Source organism: Gossypium raimondii, chromosome 7 (assembly GCF_025698545.1).
Source record: "Gossypium raimondii isolate GPD5lz chromosome 7, ASM2569854v1, whole genome shotgun sequence".
NCBI classification, from domain to species: Eukaryota; Viridiplantae; Streptophyta; class Magnoliopsida; order Malvales; family Malvaceae; genus Gossypium; species Gossypium raimondii.
The window spans coordinates 43,949,243-43,970,230 of record NC_068571.1 but is presented as its reverse complement, the minus strand read 5'-3'; the positions used below and the strand labels follow the sequence as shown (position 1 = coordinate 43,970,230).

General features: G+C 31.2%; 2 long non-coding RNA genes across 11 annotated transcripts; one reads left to right on the top strand and one right to left on the bottom strand.

The window, feature by feature from the left end:
* The first annotated feature begins 1,486 nt into the window (after positions 1-1,486).
* On the top strand, positions 1,487-16,621 carry LOC105789172 (uncharacterized). 10 transcript variants are annotated; one of them, XR_008197891.1, is made up of 6 exons: positions 1,490-2,159; positions 2,268-2,323; positions 2,418-2,781; positions 2,877-2,988; positions 10,026-10,106; positions 11,641-11,822. It is a non-coding gene; the product is annotated as an uncharacterized LOC105789172 (long non-coding RNA). The 10 variants fall into 10 exon arrangements; XR_008197890.1 differs by having other exon boundaries at positions 1,487-2,159; positions 2,418-2,988; XR_008197894.1 differs by lacking the exon at positions 11,641-11,822 and adding an exon at positions 10,846-10,860 and having other exon boundaries at positions 1,487-2,159; positions 2,418-2,988.
* Positions 16,622-18,202: 1,581 nt separating this feature from the next.
* LOC105770550 (uncharacterized) lies at positions 18,203-19,056 on the bottom strand. The gene is made up of 2 exons (XR_001126239.2): positions 18,855-19,056; positions 18,203-18,558 (listed from the first exon to the last, which is right to left on the bottom strand). It is a non-coding gene; the product is annotated as an uncharacterized LOC105770550 (long non-coding RNA).
* Positions 19,057-20,988: the final 1,932 nt, after the last annotated feature.

The window sequence follows — 20,988 nt, the reverse complement described above, 5'->3', positions numbered from 1 at the left end:
ATGTATTTTGGAATTAAAATATATTAAATATAAAAATATGATTTTTAATAAAATTTATTTTAAAAATAAAATTTGAAATTGATACCAATATAAAATTTTAACACGAATATTTTATGACATAATTAAGAATTCAATTTTAATATAAATATTCAATATGACTAAACAATTCAATAATATAAATAATATAAAATGTGAAATTTAATTTAATAATATAAATAGTATATATAAATAAAATTATTACTATTTATTTTAGTGATTTTTTTGGATAATTTTGATTTTTATTTGAGAGTAAAGGGTGAGAAGTAAAAATTTAGAGGGAAAATAAAAAGTTTTGGGGAATAAAAGTTTGAGGGAAAGTAAATAGGGGGAGTAAAATTTTGGAGGGAAAATATTAAAAAAAAATTGGAGGGGGGAGGGTTTGGGGTAGATGGGAGGTGGGATGGGAAGAGAATAAAAGTTTTAGGGGAAAAGTGGGAGGGAGTAAAAATTTTGGGGGAAAATAAAAGGTTTTGAGGGTTTTGAGAGTAAAATTTTGAAAAAAAAATGAATGGAAGAGTAAAATTTTGGTGGAAAATGGATTTTGGGTAGATTGGGGGTTGGGAGGGGGGAGTAAAAGTTTTGGGGGAAAAGTGGGAAGGAGTAAAAGTTTTGAGGGAAAAGTAAAAAAGTTTGGGAGTTTAGGGTAAAACTGTAAAATATTATAGTTTGATATTCGAATTATTCGAATTCGAAAATTCGAACTCGAAATTCGAAAAAAAATTCGAGTTGATTCGAATAACTCGATTAACTCGAATAACTCGATTCGTTTAACTCGAAATTCAAATTTTTTTTCGATTTTTTCGAGTCGAATCGAATTTTGCTTACCCCTACATTTATGTATCCAAAAGAAAGAAGAGAGAAACTTAATGAATGAAAGAAACGTATATTTTTAGAATAGGTAAAGGCATAAATGATGAGATATAATATTACCTTTAGGCTCATGTTAGGAGGTAGGTGAGTAGAACCATCGGATTGGTGGTGTAACGTATTTTATTAGAATTGGTATCTATTGATATCAATTTATTTTAATCCATAATTTTAGATTTATCGATATTTAAGAAATATTTGATATTTATAAATAAATTTTCACGTATATTTTGTTTTAATGAATAATTTTATATATAAAATTTTAATTTGATTTAATTTTCATAAGCTAGTAACATAATTATTTATATATCATTTTAATTTATATATTGCATACACAAATAATTATGTTTATTTAATATAAAAATAAATCGATTTATTTATTTCTTTAAGTATGTACAATTAAATCAAAATTAAAGTTTTATGTGTATATATATTTTTCAACATTAACTCTGAGACTTTTATAAGAATTGGGCCCGAGCTAGAATTCAAACAGTGTTTTAAACATCATACAGCCTAATGAACAAACATAAAATAAATCTATTTTTACCCAAAATAAGACCCAAAAATAAAATAAAAGCCTTCCTAAAAGACCCAGTCCCCTTTTCGATGTCCCCGATGCCCAACTTTGTCAAAAGACCCAGTCTCTTCTTTTGCATTGAAAACAAAAGGTCACAAAACCACTCCCCGAGACTCTCTTTTATGATGGCCATTACTTTTCTACCAGTTTTGGTTCTCGAAGCTTCCCTCTCCACTGAACGCTCCCAGACCTCTTCCATCGGATTCTATCGCCCTCGACACTGCTCTGGACAACCAATTATCCAGGTAAGTCATTCCTTGTCTCTTCAATCCTTCCTTTGCTTTCCTGATTTAGGGACTTTTTTGAAACGACAATCTTCGAAACTCTTGCTTACTTCTTTTATGTCTAAAATGTATGCCCTAAGCACTGATTTGTCCTCCTCGTTATTTTGAAATTTTTTGATGATACTGAGAGCGTCACCTTCGATCTCCACTTGTCGGAATCCTCTTTCTATTCCCCACTGGATGGCCTGTAATAGGCCAGCGCTTCTTCCGTGAAAGGCGTGGCCACTCAATTATTCATCAGCAATTGAGATCCCAGAAAAATCCCCCTTGAGTCCTTACCTACTTTACTCAAACCTGATTTTGCCTCTAGTTATCGGAAGCTCCATCAAAGTTTATTTTAACTGTGTTCCCTTTCAATGGTCGCCATCGCTCCTCCTCGATCCGTTGGCCAAGTAAGATACTATTATCCCTTTCCCATTCCCCTGAGTATTTTTGGATAAATTGCACAGTTTTCAATACTATCTGATGGAGTCCTTCATGCAACGCCTTATTTTGGTCAGACCAGATAGCCCATATGCTACAGAAAAGGGTCTTTTTTTGTGAATTTGTTAGCCTGGTAAGCATTTCCTCCAACCACTGTTGGAAATTCCTTTTTTCTTCTTCATCGGTTCTCTGAAATCCTAACATTCCTCAAATTCCTTGAATTGCAGGACAGTCCCTAAAGACGTGCACTAAAGATTCTGAGCCATTCTTGCACTACAAGTAGAGAGCAAAATTACTTACCGTTTGAAATGTAGATTCAAAAGTAGGGATGTAGTTGTTGTAGACTTTCCAGTTTGTAATTTTCACTTTCCCAAGCAAATTTGTTTACCATAGGCTTTTGTAAAAAAAAATTCCTGTAATCTCTGAAGCATCTGTAATTAGACTTAGATCTTTCTTTACTAACCTCCTGTAACTACTTCTCACTTGTAATCCCCCGTTGGTTCACTGCACAATGCTCTACAATCGTCTTACGCCTACCTCACCAAAGGGATATTCAGAATTGTTTCAGCCTCTCCTTCAGCAAACAAAATGGTAATAATCCCTTCCTTCCACTGCCTTAGATTTGGGACTATTAGTTATGCCACTTTGTCAATACTATGATTTTGGACTGGCTCTTGAATTACCAGGAACCCAAGCATTATGCCATATCAAAATACTGTCCCCTCTACCAACCCTCTAGACCATCTCTTCCATCAACAATTTTTTTGCTGCCCACACACTCCTCTAGGTATTCAAAGGGTAATTGCTTAACTCTGATTGCTTAAAGTCTGTGTTTAGGAAATATTTGGCTTTCAATGTTCTTGCTAACAAAGAATTGGGATATTCTATTAATCTCCAGCCCTCTTTTGCTAGAAGGGCTAAATTGAATTTGGAAAAATTTTGAAACCCCATAACCCCATCCTCTTTTACAATGCATAGCATTTTCCAACTGCACCAATGAATTCCTCTTTCTCATTTCTGCTTCTGCCACCAAAATCTACTAACAGTCTGTTTCATCTCATTACATAATGAAATTGGCAGCAAAAAACATGACATAACATAGGTGGGAATTGATAGTAAAACACTCTTAATAAAAACTTGTTTTCCTTTCTGTGACAATGTTTTAACACACCGGTTATTAACTCGCTCAACCACCTTTTCTTTCAGGCCTTAGAAACTCTTACGGTTTTGCTTTCCAACTATGTTTGGCAATCCCAATTTTTCTCCGGATTTGATAAGCATCTTACCCTTAGTATTTATGTGACTTGTTCCTTTACTTGTGTCGAACTATTTGAACTGAAAAATAGAGCAGATTTATCGTAATTAATATTTTTTCCGACAAGTTTTTATGTTGCGCTAGGATTCCCTTTCGTTCATTTGCCCCTCTTTCCGTTGCTTCCCCAAATAAAATACAATCATTTGCAAAGAGATGAGTAACCATCAGATCCCTTCTACCCGCCTTCACCCCTTTTATTCTTTTCTCCCTCTTCGTTACTCTCATTAGCATCGAAAGTCCCTCCCCACATATCATAAACAAGTAGGGACTAACCGAGTCTCCTTGTCTAAATCCTCCCGTAGGCTTAAAACTTCCCCCTTTCCCTATTTATGCATATTGAATATGAAACAAAGTTAATACACTTTGATATAAAATCCGACTATCTTCTTTCAAAGGCCATCTTCAGCATGACCTCACTCAAAAAACCCAATTCCACCCTATCATATGCCTTGCTCATATCAAGTTTAAGTGTAAAGGTTCCTTTCCTACCCATTCTCTTATGTTTCAACATATTCAAAATCTCATAGGCCAATAACATATTATCAGTTGTCATTCTCCCAGGAATAAAAACACTTTATGCTTCATCGATACAATTGTCAAGTACCTTTCAAGAACGATTCGCTATTACTTTTGAGATAATCTTATAAAGAACCGAACATAAACTAATGGGTCTGAAATCTTTCAAATTATTTGGATGAGAAATCTTTGGAATTAAAACAATAATAGTTGAATTTATACCTTCCAAAGAGCTCTTTTTGTTTAGAGCATTGAGGAAAAATTCTCCTACTTCCTTGCTAATAATATGTCAGAATTTTTGAAAGAAGAGTGACGGAAAACCATCCTCCCCAATTGCCTTTAAAGGGGCCATATCTTTTAACACAACTTGGATTTCTTCAATTTTGTAAGCTCCCAGCAAATAGTGATTCATATCTTCAGTTATACATCTATTTCCTCCTTTCAAATAATCCTCCAAAATCCCCTCCCCTTTTGCCGTAAATAAATTTGAGAAATACTCTTTCGTAATTTTAGCCATCTCATCTATATATGTCGTTACTGATCCATCCTCTCTTTTAAACTCCATAATTAATTAATTCTTATCCTTTATAAAGTAAATCTATGGAATAAAGTTATATTCTGATCGTTGTTCTTTAACCTATTTGCTTTCGCCCTTTGCTCCCAATATAATTCTTATTTGTCTATCTCCATATTAAGTTCCAACTTTGCTTCAACTAAGTCACCAATCATCTCATTCGTCCATTCCATCTCGTTAAGATCCCTCACCCTTTCCTTTAGAGCCCTTATTCTGCCACCTTTTTACTTTTTCATTCTCTGCGTCTATTGTAGCAAACCATTGCCAAGATCCCTAAGACGATCTGGAACCTCTTTACCACTACCATTCCAAAACCTCTGAATTTCCTCTTCATGCGAGTCTTCTAGTAGCCACCATTGTTCAAATCGAAACCTTTGTACTTTAGGGTCTTGGATATTAACATTTGTTTCCATCAACATTGGGAAATGATCTGAAAATGAATGCCCTAGATGCTTGATTTTATAATTAAGGAAAGATGTCCACCAATCTATATTTTCTACAAAACGATCTAGTTGTTCCCTAATATTTTTATTTTCAAAATTTCCCTTTTCCCATGTAAATCACACTCCAGTAAACCTCAAAACTTCCAACTAACATTGTTCCAAAATTTTTCTAAATTTTTTCATTCTCCCTTCCTTCCTAACCACCCCTCCTCTCTTTTCAAAAAAATATAGTGTCTCATTAAAGTCCCTCCAACCATGATAAACTGCAATCACGCCCTAAAGTTTTTAACTCCCAAGTCATCCTTTTTAGTCAAACATCAAGGGACCCATAGAACCCTGTAAATCTCCACTTTTTGTCAAGATCCTCCTCTTTAATTTCCATATCAATATGGTTGATCAAGAAACTCCTCAGGCTTATTTTAACTCCATCATTCCATCCTAAACTCAATCCATCAACTGATACATCAATACCATTATGAAAACAAAATTTATGTTGACCACATTCCATCCTCCTAAAATTTAGCTTAATCTCCATCAAGAAGACCATATGGGACAATTGGTTTTCAGTACATGCTGAAACCTTCTTCTAGTCCGAGGACATCATAATCCTCAGACATTCCAGCTAAAAGTTTTCATCGTTGGTGGTCAGCCTGTCTCATGGCGGTTGCCAATCTTTTTCATTGTGTAACACCCCTTACCAGGCCCAATCGTCGGACCCAAGTAATAAGATGTTACGACACAATTGAATAATCAAAAATACCTTACTAAATAATAACTCGATTATTTATCATAAAATCATATATAATTGAACATATTAAAAATTTTGAATTTTACACGGACCTAATTGTGAAATTCGGGCATAGAGGAGGATTGAATTGTAAAATTTTAAGGTTTAAAATTCCATATTAAAAATCCACAGTTGGTATCGATACCAAATCAATACCTTATTGAAAATCGATATCAAAATTCAATAATGTTTCTTTGCAAAATAAGGGTATCGATACCTTTTCACAAATGAAAGAGGAAACTCCTCTTAAACAAATTGCTGTTGAAGCGGCAAAGATTTCAAAAAATAAAGAGACTGTTTTACATAAACTAAAATCTCTCAAAAATATTTTAAAAGAGACATATCTCCAAGATGTTTTTTCCCAAAAAAAATAACAGTGTCTTCACAGACTGCTACACAAAAATCCTCACAATATTTTCCAAACAATTCTTTTGAAAAAATTCTTGTTATGGAGGAAGAATTTTCAGAAAAACCTCCACTTGTACTTGCAAAAGAACTTTTCAATGGATGGCATTTCAAACCATTGAAATCACAAAAACCCCAACAGTATTATGAAAACATACTAGTTCAAACTGGATTAGTACTGTTCAAACACTACACAGACCCAAAATATCCAAATTTTATTACCCATTCAACAGCCCAAATACTAAAGATTCTTCAACCAAGGGACTGGAGTGAAAATCCAAATTCTATCAAGAAATTCCCAGCTAAATTTACTACCAAAATTGACCATCGCCAATATTTTACATATTGGGATTACCAAATGGCATGGTACAATGCCTTCTTAATGAACAACCAACACATGAGGCATTCTTGCCTCATATATTTCAAATATGGTACCCAATTCAAATTCCCAAACTGGTTCTAAAAATGGTGGGTTTGGTATGGACCATCATCCTTTGAGATACTATCAAAAAAAATTCAAAACTTATGGCCCAAATTCTTTGACAAATTTCAGCCTGAACCAGACCAAAAACACATTTACAGGACAATCTATTTTTTCTCAAAACTGTGCATTTCTTGGATTGTTTCATGGAATTATTCTTATGAGCAAGATCAATATACTGGAATTCCATTACTAGTTTGAAACTACAGAACTAAATGGTGGGACAAGTTTAATGATGAAAAATATGATTTAAAATATTTGGATAATTTTTTCAACAAAAATCCAAGATTATGTAAGTCTGTAGCCCCAGATCAAACCACAACAAAATTCTTTCAAGCAAAGTCGACAGCTAGTGCAATGTTAGCTCAAGCCAAGACCAAGAAAGAATACAAAAAACTCATGGCTGAAATGCTCAGCTCATTGGATTTCGAATTCGAAGATGAGAAATCTTCCTAGTCTTCAATTAAAACGGTGGATCTTGCAGATGATATCACTTTAGTAACCATCACCAGGACCAAGAAAAAATAATGCAAGAAAAGACAAGTGAATAGGAAATACTCTCTAGCGAAAACAGTAAATATTTCTTGCAAGAAAAGACGAATGAACAGGAAATATTCTCTAGCAAAAATAGTAAATATTCCCCGCAAGAAAAGACAAGTGGACAGAAAATATTCTCTGGTGAAAACAGTAAATATTCCCTACAAGAAAAGACGCATGAATAGTAAATATTCTCTGTAGTTTGTAATCAGAGAATATATTCTCTGAAAAGTTTTAATCAAAGTCTCAATTATGTAATGATGAAAGGGAAAAAATTTCTCGATTCAAATGATGTAAAGAGATAATATCCCTATATAAAAGGCTATCAAATTCAGAATGAATGATACAACTTGAAATATCCATTTCAGAAATCAAAACTCGTTTCTCTAGAATTCAAAAGTTTCTCCAAATTTTTAAGTTTTAAAAAATTTAAGTTTTAAATTATTTTTCTTTTCAAAATTTAATCAATAATCAAAATTTTATTACAAATTTCAAATTACAATTATCTAATTCCAAACTCGATTCTCGCAACAGTCTGGTATCAGAGCCAAGGAGGAGCAGGTATTTCTAAGTTTTGAAAATATTCAATTTGTTTTCAATATTTCTGAGTTCTGGTTTAACTGTCTTCATTAATGCATTATTATTTTGCTGAGTATTGATACACTATCTGGTTAGCCATGAGTTAGACCTGTCAAGGATAAAGTATCCCTGTAGGCAACTTTAATAATTCGAAAATCTAGATAGTAGAACCCCCTTGTAGGAAATAAGAAAACAAAGAATGTTTTCTTTCCTTAGAAGAACCAATTCCTCCACGAGCTTTGTTTCCAATCAATTCCAAGAGTTCAACCAAACCTCTAACAACACTGTTAATGAACAAGAAAAACATTATGAAAATATCCCCCAAAGATTTGATAATTGGACTCTTCCAAGAGTTCCAACAAACCAAGTCTACAAGAAAATAACTTTTGAAAATTTAAATGCTTTTTGCAGTTATGTCATAAAAACAAAATAAATGAGTTTACCTATTCAAAAAGAATATGAAACAATCCAATTATTAGATAGAGTCATCATTAATAAACTCAAAGAACAAAAATATAAATATATCCATTTTGGACTAGTCCAGGTTGGTGTCAAACCTCTTAGTGTTGAAGCCACTAAAAATACCTAAATTTTAATTTTCTTAAGAGAATAAAGACACATCATGTTTAATGACTCATTATTAGGAAGTATAGAAACAAGCCTATGTACAGGCCCAATACATTTTAATTGTTATCCAAATTTTATGATTTTTTTTACTGACAAAAATATTTTACAATTTTTGACCCTACAAATACATACCCATAACTACAAAATGCTTCCTGGTACGGATGTATTAACATTAGTCTATAGACTCCATTTCAAAGCTATGTATTCTGTTGTTAATACCAAGGCTTTACTCCAAAGCCCAAAAAGAGAAACTCTTTTAATAGAAACAGATACTTCAAGGTCTCGTACCACAATCCAAGAACAATACAATGGCATGAAATAAACTTTCCTTATAAGTGGAAACTTGAGGGTGCTACAGACCTTGTGGCACCAACTCCCATAACAATTAAAATGTATTGGGCCCATACATAAGCTTGTTTCTATAGTTCCTAATAATGAGTCATTAAACATGATGTGTCTTTGGTCTCTTAAGATAATTAAAATTGAGGCATTTTTAGTGGCTTCAACACTAAGAGGTTTGACACCAACTTGGACTAGTCCAAAATGGATATATTTATATTTTTTTTCTTTGAGTTTATTAATGACAACTCTATCTAATAATTGGATTGTTTCATGTAACAGCCCAATTTCGACTCTAATCGGACATAGTGGTTTCGGGACCACAAGTCTGAGTCAAAAAAAATATTTTAATATTATTTTGTGTGTTTATTTTGTGTGCATTTGATTGTGTGAAATTTTCGTGTTTTAATTATGTTGTTTGAATGTCCGATTAAATAAAAGGATTAAATCGCGTAAAATAAAAATTTAATGGTTAAATATGAAAGTGTCTATTTGTTGTTGTCTTTATAATTTGGAGGATTTAAGAAGCAATTAGTCCACCATTAAGTGAGTGGATGGCAATGGTCAAGAATGACCTTATAATATGTGTTATACATTATATTTTAACAAAGGTTAATTAAGTAAATTAATTATTATGGTTATTATATGTTAAATATAACAAATTTAAAACATGTTCTTCATCTTTTTCTACCGAAACTAAGAGAGAAAATAAGGGTTTAAAGCTTTGGAAAAATTCGGCACTTTCAAGCTTGGATTAAGGTATGAATTTTGTTCGGTTTTTGATGATTTTTATGTTTTTGATATCGTTGCTTCGAGTACTATCCGACCCATGCTTGAATTTTTGATTTTGATGAATATTTTGAGCTATGCCATTGATGAATAATTGTGTTTTGTGATGTTTGATAATGAATAATGAAAGATATGTTTTAGATTAATATGTTTTGTATTGGAATTTTTGGTGAAATTGAGTAATTAGGGTTAAATTGCAAAAAATAATATTTTTAGAGACTAAAATGTGAAATAAATGAAATGTGTGGAATTGTATGAAGACAAGGAACATTCGGCCCTAGCTTAGTGTGGGCAAATTTTGTGTATTTTGTGTTTTGTGCAAAAAGGACTAAATTGCAAAAGTGTAAAATGTTAGGAGCAAAATGGTAATTTTCCCATTTATGTATTTTTGGACTTAATTGAACGTTTTTATGAATAAAAAGGTTAAATTTGATTATGTTTAGATCAAGAAACGAAGAAAGCGAATTTGGATCGGGGGAAAACGAAAGTAATTGAATAGTCGATCGTGTTCGCTGATATCCGAAGTAAGTCTATTAGCTATTTAATTTTATTAAATCAGCATATGAGTATGTATATCATTAGTATTTGTGTGGAGTTAAATTTAAAAGTATAAAAATTGGAATTGAAAGTATGAAATTATAAAGGTATGAGATATATGTGAATATTTGTATAAGTTGAAGTGATTAAGTATGTGTATTTGTGAATAATAATTATATTGAGTATAAGTATGAAATTATATTAAATTATATATATGTTAAATTCGAATATGTATGAGTATTCGGTATATGTTCTTGTTTGAAAATAAGTATAGAGTAATATATGGTTGTTATATTCGAATATGCATATATGTACATGCATAAGATTTTGCATTGAAATGGTATATGAAATTATATAGGTATATAGAGAATTCAAATGTTTAAGGTACCTAGTATATTATAAGTTAAATTTTATGATATTAGAAGTGGAATCTATAGTGTGATGATTATATATACATAAATGTGTTTCGGTTGAACCATTGAATTATTTAAACTAGATTTGATGATTGGGATCTATACCTATCCATGTGTTTTAAAGATATAAGTTATGAATATTGAGCTGAATTGTATGTGGATTTTATATACGAATAAGAGATACAACTTCTGTGAATTGAGATTCTTTCGTTAAAGTTCAGTATCGATCGGATTTATTGCCAGTAAAATTATTCAGACTATATGTCTAGCAGGCTAAGTGCCGGTGAACTGAATCGGACTATATGTCTAGCAGGCTAAGTGCCGGTGAACTGAATCGGACTATATGTCTAGCAGGCTAAGTGCTTGGAACCTAATCGGACTATATGTCTAGCGTGCTAAGTCTTGGGTGAACTGAATCAGGCTATAGGCCTAGCAGGCTAAGTGCCGGTGAACGAAATTAGACTATAAGTCTATCAGGTGAAGTGTCAGTGAATCTGTTTGAATTAAGTGATTCTAGGCATTGAGTATAAATATATATATGATTTTGATTATATGAAATGGACAAATATATGAACATTTGTTTCAAGGTGTTTGATGAGTATATAATCGTTCGAATCTTTGTGATTAGTGTATATATATATCGGTTGTCATGAAATTATTGGATATATATATATATGTATGCATTCGGCATAGGTGGACATAAGTGTATATGTGCATTCGGCACTTATAGTTGATAAGTATAAGAATTATGCTTTTGGTATATGTATTTGAACAATTATATATAGATGAATCCGATGAAGTGCGAACAATAAGTACTCTAGAAATCAAGATATGCGTTAATGATTATGTTAGTAACTTGATTATATGCATATAATGTAAATACATTTATTCGTTTATGTGTATTAGTTAAATATACAATCTTTTAGATTTAAACAAAATGACTTAAGATAGCAATGTTTGATTAGAAATTATATTTGATATTTGTGATTTCACTAAATTTACTTAGAGAATTATATGATTCTTTTATATGTATTTTAGATATGCTATAGACTTACTAAGCTATAAAAGCTTACTTTGAATGTTTTTGTCCATTAATTTTTTTTTTTAGATTTTGGAGACGCGTTACGAGCTCGGGGATCATCAGCATAGTCTATCACACTATCGACTTCTTTTGGGTATTTTGTTAAATATTTGAACTCGATCTTATGGCATGTATAGGTCTGAGTACGATGTTGGTTAGATTTTGATTGTAAATTATAATTAGCTATGTGAAAAATGATTAAATTTTCATGTTTGTGATCAGTTTGGTTTTAAAAATGGTTGTGTTTGTTTGATAATGCCTCGTAACCCTAATTCGAGGACGGATACGGGGTAAGGGTGTTACATTTCATATTCTTTTTGAATAGGTAAACTCCTTTCTTTTGTTTTTATGACATACTGCAAAAAGCATTTAAATTTTCAAAAGTTGTTTTCTTGTAGACTTGGTTTGTTGGAACTCTTGGAAGAGTCCAATTATCAAATCTTTAGGGGATATTTTCATAATGTTCTTTTTGTTCATTAACAGTGTTGTTAGAGGTTTGGTTTGGACTCTTGGGATTGATTGGAAACAAAGCTTGCAGAGGAATTGGTTCTTCTAAGGAAAGGAAACATTCTTTGTTTTCTTATTTCCTACAAGGGGGTTCTACTATCTGGATTTTCGAATTATTTACCTACATGGATACTTTGTTCTTGACATGGCTAACCGGACAATGTATCAATACTCAACAAAATAATAATACATTAATGAAGACAATTAAACCAAAACTCGAAAATATTAAAAATAAATTGAATATTTTCAAAACTTAGAAATATTTGCTCCTCCTTGGCTCTGATACTAGACTATCCTGAGGATCGGATTTGGAATAAGATAATCGTAATTTAAAATTTTTAATAAAATTTTAATTATTGATTAAATTTTGAAAAGAAAAATAATTTAAAACTTAAAAATTTGGAGAAACTTTTGAATTCTAAAGAAACGAGTTTGGATTTCGAAATGGGTATTTCAAGTTGTATCCTTCATTCTAAATCGATAGCCTTTTATAAAGGGATATTATTTCTTTACATCATTTGAATTGGGAAATTTTTTTCCCTTTCATCATTACATAATTGAGACTTTGATTAAAACTTTTCAGAGAATATATTATCTGATTACAAACTACAGAGAATATTTACTATTCATACGTCTTTTCTTATAAGGAATATTTACTGTTTTCGCCAGAGAATATTTCTTGTTCACTTGTCTTTTCTTGCAGGGAATATTTACTGTTTTCGCCAGAAAATATTTCCTGTTCACTTGTCTTTTCTTGCATCATTCTTTCTTGGTCCTGGTGATGGTTACTAAAGTGGTATCATTTGTAAGATCCACCGTTTTGATTGAAGATTTCTCATCTTCGGATTCAGAATCCAATGAGCTGAGCATTTCAGCCATGAGTTTTTTGTATTCCTTCTTGGTCTTGGCTTGAGCTAACATCGCACTAGCTGTCGACTTTGCTTGAAGGAATTTTACTGTGGTTTTATCTGGGGCTGCGGACTTACATTATCTTGGATTTTTGTTGAAAAAATTAACATATTTTTATGAAAAAATATCGATACTTAAATAAAAATTGATACCATTTATGCATTCTGTTTGTTTTAAAATTGTTCATAAAAACAAATATCAATACCAATGCCAAAAATATTGATACCTGGGTTCAGAAATGGTAAAAACTATATTCAAAAGGTTCATTTCATGCCCAAATTCACATAAACTCAAATAGTAATCCTAGATATATTTGTTAATGCATAAATCAATTCAAAATCACCAATTTCATGTCAAAAACACCATTTAAATCAACCAACCTAGATCACTAAACAATGTCACAATTCATAACTAGCTAAATACATATATATATGTATATACAACTAAAACAGTAAGTCATTGATGCATCTCAACCATTTTCAATATACAAAACAAAACTAGAAGAACATACAAAATGCTAATTCAATTCTCACTATTTCACAGATTCACCTTCAACTACTCAAGCATCATATAACCATACCATGGTGTTATCTCATCTATCTAAACCTTAGGCATAGAAATTAGCCAACCAAACAAGTCATCATCAACAAGGTCACTACATTACATTCACACTAACATATATAAACACAACTTTTATAACTTGCCAACCAAAACATAAAATAACGATTAAAATATAAAATGAACTTTAAAACACAAAAGACTTCCTAGGTACATGCCAAAACTAAAATAAGAGCATCACCAACACTTCAGTTCAGGATTGTCGTTGGATACTGAGTTGACGTGCGAACTGATAAGTACCTAACTTGCGCACGGAAAATAAAATCATACGTATCTCAGTGGTATTTCTATAATTCAAACATTAAAATAAATTATAAAACATATAGATACTCAAATAAAAACTATTTACTGTTACGCTAAAACAATTCAATTGTGCAAATTCACATAGACATTATTTTACCAAGACATTTTTCTAAGGCTACTACGTAGCAAAATCAATGCATATATCATTTCATGTAAATAGACCTGCTCATGGGTTAGGCCTCGGGTAAGGCATCTTTTGCCCGAGCCCGGCTCGAATTCACAAAAGAACAAGAAAATTTACTATTTTTTTTGTTTTTTCTAATGCTATTTTCTTGTTTTCTCCCTATTTTGCTACCATTTCACTATTATGTCACTACTATTTTGTTGTTATTATTTGGATAGTGTATAACTCTTGTTTTATTGTTAATTTTGTTATTCTTTTAGAGGCATTTGGTTGTTAAGTTGCATCTATCTTAGTGTTATTTAAGTATATGTATTTTTTAAAATTTATTTTCAATTTGTTGGGAAATATTCATTTTAATTTTTTAGTATTTTGATGTATTATATATATTTAAAATTTATATAGAAATAATATGAAAAAATTAATACAGGCGAGCTTGGCTAGGCCCAGGTTTTAGCATTTTTATCTGGATCGGGGTTGGGCAAAATTTTAGCCCCATTTTTCGTGCCAGGCTCGAGCCTAACAAATGGGCCTAAATTTTTTCTTAGGCCTAGCCCAGCCCATGAGCACCTCTACATATAAACAATGATCATATCAACCATAGTTTCATCCATTTAGTACATAATCAACATCATTAACTAATTTAATTTCCAATATAAATTTCCTTCCATTTCATAATATTTGCTATTTCAATAACATTACCATTTCAAAGTCAAGTTTACCATTTACTTCTCTATTAACACGACTTGGACTCTAACAGATACACGGATCCAATCAACACACCATTTTGACACCCAGTACCTCATCGGAATAATTTGAAGCAAGTAGTCACACCCAACACTATAATAAATTTGACACCTAGTGTCTCATCGATTAAACCGAGGCAAATTGACACCCCGTGCCTCATCGACTTGTAGTCAAAGTAACCTTAAACTCTTCCTATCATATGGCATGCCATCTATATCTGACTTAACCCGAATAGTTAATAGGGTTTTTATTTCCTAATTCAATACCAACAATGTCTCGATTTCACATTTATTAACATGTATACATTTATTTAACTTAGTAACAACACAATTTTACAAAATCTTGCCAAATATTTGATAATCTTGCCAAAATCTTGATATCAATCATTAATTGTGTATATTGGTCATTGAAAGATCGGATTTAGGTGAATCGGATCAAAATCGATCGTGACGAGTGTAAATCAAATCCGTGGTGAAAGGTGTGTGTTCTTTTACAAGCGAACCAGTGGTGATTGTGTATAGGATTATTGTTCACACAGTCTCCCACACGAGTGTGTGGACCACACGACCATGTGCCCTATAAACCCTAGGCTAGTTTGTGAACCACACGGTCATGTCTCCCCTATATTGCAATTGTCACACGACCGTGTAAACCCTTTTACAGGCCTATAGCCTCCCACACGGTCCTATGTCTCCTGTTTTACAGTTTTGCCCAGAAATTTATGATACGTTTAGTTTAATTTTTGTATATGCCCCGAATTATTTTTAGAGTTTTATATTTGGTCAATTAAGTCTCTGATATTATGCTATTCTAAAATTTGTGATTTAATGATTGAAGTGTTATGGCTATACTGTATGTGAAGTGTATATTACATGCTATTGTTATTGCGAAACAGATCAACTGCTAGTTATTGCCGCCACCCTATTGAATACCTATTAAAGCATGTTTACTATTTGTGTTGAACCGAATACACATTAAGCATGTTAATTGCTAGTGATGAATCGAATACATGTTAAGTATGATTACTGTTGGTGTTGATTTATTTACTGTTGGTGGGATGATATGTACAGAGGAAGAGTGGCAGTTCCTTTATCTACAAATAAGTTGTGCACCCACAACAAATGGCAGTAACTGCAAATATGTAGTTCGATCACAAACCAAGTGGAAGCTTATTTGCAAATGTTTTTATCTAAAAATACTGGTGATTTACCCACAATTTTGACAAACCCAGTGGCAGCTTTTATCCACAATTTTTACCCAGAAGTGGCAATTTATCTGCAAGTTAATGATTGTTTATCCACAACCCGGAGTTAAAAGGCTGGATGAGTTCTGGGGAACTCATACTGTGGTGTGTAGAGAGGGGTAGGACCTTTTTTGATAAACTGAAATTGCATTGTCATTCATAAGTATATGTATATAAAAATATGAATTTTAAAGTATTATAAAGGTGTGCTATTCTAATCAACTGATACTGTGAAATTGTGAATTGCTATACAAACGTGTTTGTTCTAAGAATTTATATCTTGTATGCTATGTTTACTGTTCCACATTAATTATCTTGAAATTGGACACACACTGAGCTTCTTAAGCTCACCCCTCTTATCTTCTATCTTTACAGATAACCCACCAAGTTATGATGAGGGCACAGCATTCAGAAGGCTCAGAATCATTTTCTATATATAAGTATTTTAGACAACGTTCTTCTAATTCCTATTATTTTGGAATTGTATTGTTTTATTTAAATTGTGACATGAGACTTAAGCTTAGGGTTTATTTAGCATGTATGATATTTAGTTTGAATTATACTCAAAGTAATAATAAGCAAAACAATGCCAGTAATAATTGATTAACATTAAAAAATTGAATCAAACGATCTTCAGTGTTTTAAACTCCTGAAATCAAAAAGGTAGTATATGCTGATAAATTTGTTATATTTATATTGAATATTATGTAATTAAATAGTTAGCATTATGTAATTAAATATGAGAAATTGAGAAGATAAATTATATAAACATTTATCACATATTTTATATATATTTTGAATTTTTGGTTTATCCTTTTTTAGTTTTTATTTATATATATATTTTTTAAATTTATGATTTATCTTATTTTATATTAAAATAGAAAAATATCTTAATTAAAATATAAAGAAAGTGTCATGTGTCATTAAAAAGAAGTGTCAAATATCATTAAAATAGGTCATCCACATCAGTAGAGAATACATAGAAGAAAATACAAATTTACCTTTTAGTTGTTGCAATAATAATATCAATTAGAATATTATATTTTATAATTTCATCATTATAATTATTATTCTTATGTGAGTTTAATCTTTAAACCTTAATTTTGTAACTTAAGATTATGCTTTTTATATATTTTCATGAATGAGATAAAATGACACATATTTGAAAGTAAGCAAAGCACTTTGCAACCACATGGATACAGCATCGTTATAAATAATTTTTGGATCAAAATTTTTTTTATCTTGTACTTCTTCTTGAGTGTTTGTTTTATTTTAGATTTTTATATATATATCATGTTTATTTTAAGCATAATTTCTTTTCAACTTTTAAATTGAAGGAAGGTGTATTTAAATATGATTGAATTTATGTTCTCTTCAAGTAACAGCATCAACTAAATTAAAGCTCAATTCACTTTAAGCTTACTTTTTTAGTAATAGTGATTATGAGTTTGCTTGAGTCATGTTTGTATGATATTAATAATATAAATGGTTACTCAAGTTTGGCCCAACCTTAATATAGGTTTTAAATTTCGGTGAAGTCTGTTTGTATTTATAAATGGCTAATTTGAATCATTTAAATCTATCGATATTATATTTTGAAATTTTTAAAATTTATTTTTAATATTTAGTAATTTTATATATAGATATTTTTCTACCATCATTATATATTTTTTAGATATAAACAACGTAACATATTTTTTAGTACTTACATTATAATATAGTATATTTACTTTCTATATGAAATAAATTATATGATACATAAAAGAAAAGAAAAATAACATATTCTAAACTTAAAAAATGGGTTGGACCATGTCGAGCTTGAACTTTGAACAGAGGCGAATTTGAGGGGGCAAACGAGAGCCTTATCCCCTTGGCTTTGTGATAAAGGATGGAATTATAAGTTAATATGTGGTAAAATTATACTTTGGCCCAAAAATTAGAAACAAATTCTATTTAGTCCCTTTAAGAATGATGAAATCATAATTTGATAAATGACAAAATTATATTTTGACCTCTCAAAAATTTATAATACAATTCTGGCCCCAACTAAAACAATTTTCGAATCCGCCCCTGACTTTGAATATTAGAGCCTAAGTATGAACCATATTTTAAACGAGCCTAATTATTTTATCAAAACTCAATTTCAAATATAATATTTTTATTCAAATCCTGTTGATATTTCATTTATAGTTATATACACCATGTACAAGCCCAATTTTTAAAACCCGGGCCCAATTACAATACAAAACCCGAATAGCCCAACAACCCAAATTTAGCCCCTAACAGACCTAACCCAGCAAAACCAAGCCCAACTAACCTACCCAATAACCCACAAGCCCAATTACAAAACCAGCCCAATACCCTAGCCCATCCTTCCCAAAAAATATCTGCCTAGGGTTTCAGGTCTCTGAAACCCTAGGCGCCGCCCTCTTTGACCTTTGGTCTCTGCCACCGCCACTCCGCGCCGCACCTGCCACCGTCCAATCACCACTTGCATCTGCAAAGGAGAAAGAAGCAAGAAAAAGATCGAAAACAGTAACAAAAAATAGGCTATAAAAGCCGATTGTAGTGTAACAAAAAAGGGGGCTTCTTTTTTTTTTCTTTGGTTTTTCTCTTTCACATTTTGTATCAGAAAGCAAAGACTAAGAACAAAAAAATAAAAATCAAGTTTCAAGGTTTTTTCACATCTCTTTTCTACATATGTTCTTTTCATATTTATATATACACATATATTTACATATATAAAAAAAACAGTATACATTAGCATAAAGTATAAAAAATAAAAAAAATTACTTTTATGATTTTCCGGCCACAGCGTACGGTGGCCGGCGAGACGGGGCCGACGGTGGCCTTTGGCCGGGAACCCATAGACCGGATGGGGTGTTGAGAGAGTTTGAGAGGATCCCTCTCTGTTTCTGAGAAAAATGAAAGTGAAAATGCTTTTTTTTTTTATCTGATTTTAGCTATTTATATTGGGTCAAAAAGGACGCCGTTTTGGGTTTAAGCAACAATGGCCAAAACGACGTCGTTTCACGTCTGACCCGTGCATGCGACCCGACCCAGTAGCAGATCCGCGTGTTTTTTTTACTTGGAGGGGCGAATTTCATGTTTAGCCCCTCTGCTTTTGTACCTTAATGTGATCTAGTCCTTTTTGTTTTTTTTTATTTCGATTTCGCCCAATAGTTTCGTTTTTTATTTCGATTTAGTCCATATTTTAGCAATAATGTTATTATTATTATTATTATTATTATTATTATTATTATTATTATTATTATCAATTTTTATTAGTTTTATTTCCCTTTCATTTAGTCGTTGCAATTTTATTAACTAGTTATTATTATTATCATTTTAGCTTTACTTTCATATGCATATATATATATATACATACTTACATACTCTTATATTTTATAAACCTGAAGTATATATATACATGTCTTATTCTTATTTTTGTAACTATATGTATACATATATATATATATTATAATATATATACATCTGCATATTTTTATAATTTATTATATATGTACGTACCTATATATATATACTTTCTTATAGTTGACAATTATGATATACGTATATATGTATGTACATACATATTTACATATTTTTTTATGTATAATAACTTTAAAATATATACTTAAATACATTTTCATATTTCCATTATTTTTATATATACATATAAATATCTTTTTTATCTTTATAATTTTACTCATTTTATTTATTTATTTATTTATTTACATGTCTATTGTTATTATGCTCTAGTTTTTATTTATTTATTATTTGTTATTGTGCTTGTTTGATTGTTTTTTTATATGTTAGTCTTATTATTTATTTATATTTTGATCATGTTATTTTACTTACATCATCATTATCATTATTTTGCATCCACTTTACTCAGATTTATTAAAAACGGAAAATTTAAAAAAATATATAAGTAATACTCGGTATTTGGGATCTTCGAGAGAATCGAGCCCTAACCTATTGGGTTTCGATTTTTTTCGTTGAATCTAAATAATCGATATTACTCTTTTAAAAATAATAAAAAGCTCATTATCGGGAATTCGATACGTGGTGTCCTAACGCATTGGATATGACGCGTTGTTTTTCCGAGATGGGGTTTTTTTAAGAAATAATAAATAGCATCTCGTGTTTAGATTCGAGAAAGTCAGGCCCTAACTTACTGGGTTTCGATTTTCATGATAAATCTAAATACACGAATCTCTTCAAACTCAAGTTTTAAACGATATCGAGAATTAAAAAAGGATTATGTCCTAACTCACTGGTCGTGATCCCTTTTTTAATCTAAGATAGTTAATATCTTTTAAATAAGCATTTTTCATTCACGTATCGGGAATTTGAGACATTGTGTTCCAACTTACTGGATATAATTCTTTTTCTCGAATAACGTGAAATATGCCCCTTTTCCTGAAAATTTTTAACGTTTTAATACAAGGACCGTTTTTTTAAATTTCTTTAAAGTTTTCAGTTTTTCGACACTAAGACATTAAGTAATCAACTAGGTACCAATTTTGGGCGTATCGAGGGTGCTAATCCTTCCTCGTATGTAATCGACTCGAACTCGTTTTTCAATTTCGTGGACCAAACTTGTTGTTTTAATAAAATCAAACCGTTTATTAAAAACAACCACTTTTTGAGGTGATCCAATCACACCTCATAAAAAAGGATTGGTGGCGACTCCCGTTTTATTTTTCAAAACCCAAGTCGACCCCGTTTTTCATCCAAAAAAAGGTGTCAACACACCAAATTGATGCGAATGAATAAATGCTTTTACTATTGATTCATTTGTGGCCTAATTTTATTTTCAAATATCGAGACCTCTAAACTTCGTGTTTGATGTTGGACTTACTCGTATTTTGAGGCTAATATTGCTTTATTTTTTTTAAAAATGAACTAAACTTGTAGCTAA